The sequence below is a fragment of the Micromesistius poutassou genome, assembly GCF_964030765.1.
Source record: "Micromesistius poutassou genome assembly, chromosome: 1".
Taxonomy (NCBI): Eukaryota; Metazoa; Chordata; class Actinopteri; order Gadiformes; family Gadidae; genus Micromesistius; species Micromesistius poutassou.
Window position 1 is genome coordinate 1,322,800 of NC_140271.1, and position 2,500 is coordinate 1,325,299.

A 2,500-nucleotide genomic window follows, 5' to 3' on the forward strand; every position below is an offset into this window, starting at 1 on the left:
GCAAGTTGATAGCGATGCCAGTAGAGACTTCAGGAAGGAGATGTAGGGATGCTAGTGGATCCAGCTAAGTGTAAGTTAGGGTTAGTTAACCCTCTAACACTTAGCTGGACCCTCACGTACCTAACCCTCTCGCTTGTGACTCTATGACTCACGTCTCTCTCACTCTCTTTCAATCTCCCTATCTCTGTCTCTCTGCCCTCTCCACTCCTCTACCTTTCAGCTACACACTTCTGCCTAATCACCTCCCCACAGATGCACCACACGTTGCCAAGACAATCGCTGTCGTCCCCACCGCACCGTCATCACCGTCATCACCATCATCACAGCAAATACCATTGTCGTGACGGCTGGGTCGCAATAGAGCATGCATGGCTGCCTGACTGGTGCAGCTAGGAGAGAGAAGGGTCCCGTAGGCAGGCGAGACGGTTAGCATTTACTCAGCGCAAAGCTCCTAACAACCAATCAAAAACGTGCATGTGTTGCCGTGCAAACGTTTCCCGCCTCTTCTCGCCATATGAAAAGAAAAAAAAAAGTATGTGTTTTCATTTTGTTCGTTTTTTTTTACAGTTTTGTCGATATTCAAAATGAATCCAGAGAATAATTGTGGTATTTAAATGATTATTATAAAGAGATTATATATATAAATGGATATTTACGATGACAAAAAGAAGTGAAGTATTTAATGATGTATGTGTTAAACCTGAAGGCGTCTTTTCTTTTGTGTAGAAGCGGTCTGGCTTCTTTATGCTTTGATAGTGGTGTGAGGTGATGACGTTATTGTGAGATGATTTTGGAATAAATGTCCATTTCCAGGGAAGCTTCTTATTTTTTTTAACCCTTTCTTTTTTTTATTATACATGTGTCTAGGTGTGGCACTGGTATAAAATACAATTATATCTCAATCTTTGATCGTTATAAATTTGTTTGTGCAATATTATTTTTCTTTCAAACATGTGCCTTGCCTTGTTGTCTTTTTTTGTGTTATGACCACAGAGGAAGAAATGGGGTACGTACGCTGAAGGGGTTTGCAAAAATGTATTTAGGTTGTCAATCTTATGTTGAGGTTTTGTTCCTGTCAAGCCGGTCTGTTGCGTTCAGTGTTCAGCTATGCTAGCGAACATCCCGAAATAAAGGTGGATTTCAAAATCTTCCAATATCAATTGATCTAATCCAACACAACTCCACCTAACACACACACACACACACACACAAAGTTCCTATAACAACTCTGAATGTTACTAATTCTCGGTTTATATCACTTTTGGTGACATCCAATGGGTCATAAATTGGAACCAATCAGAATTAAACAATTTGTGGTTTGTTGCATGCGGCTTTCAACCAGCCCCCTTGACTCCCACCCGCTCACACTACATCAAACTCAATCACCACCGCCCGTCACCCATGTGGTGATGATCCTTACATAACAACTCTGTTCTATGAAAGTCGCTGTTCACTCCGATATGGGAATTGTAGTGAGCCAGGTTAAAGGTCAGGTTATCTCTCTCACATATCCTACACAAAATGTATCATCTCTCACCATGTGTGTGAATGTGTTCTTTATATATGGGAATAATATATATATATATATATATACTTTTTTTTTGTTTGAATACGTCTTCACACGCCATGTGGCTCTTCTAATAATTATTTCAAAGTATGTTTATGGGAACGGGTTTGAGTCCAAGCAGGAAAAATAGGGACGATAGATTTAAAAAAGCGTACCCTATACGGTATGCGTTGGTCAATGCGTTGTCAAACAAAGTTCTGTCTTTATTTCCCCCCCCTAGCGGTTTATTTTTTGCTTGTCCGCATTCCAAACTGATACCTGATTGGTGTCTTCTATGCTCTGCAGTGACAGTGTGAGAAAGTGTTTGCATGTGTGTGTGTGTGTGTGTGTCTGTGTATAAGAGAATGAGATGCTACGTCGTATGATGTCTGAATGTGTGTGTCTGTGAGTGAGTGTGTGTATAATCTATTATGGACAGTCATGTGCTTGCAGTGACTGCATTTCATGGACATCTGCTCTGAATAAATAAATAAATGTTCTATATAAAAACACCTTTCGCCTTCATATATCTATTTCAATATATCTGTATACCTACATATAAATACACACACACGTAATATATATTATATAATATATGGTATATATTAAAAGTGTATAGTATATATATATATATATATATATATATATATATATATATATATATATATATACACACACACACACACTTAGTACCTTGACGGAAACACAAAAACATACAAGAGAACAGACATCATCTGAAGCATGTGCATATTCACACAAAAACTAAATAAATCTATTGCTTTACTAGTTGGCCTCTTGTACCTCCAATATAAAATGCATAATGCTACCATTAGCTTCATTCAGTTTCAAAAGCAATACTTTTCTTTAAGAGTCAAAAAGCTTGTGTAAAGTGTACAACAGATTTATTGATCGTTGATCAAATCAGGCTTACAAGTGTGCAATGAAAGTAATGAA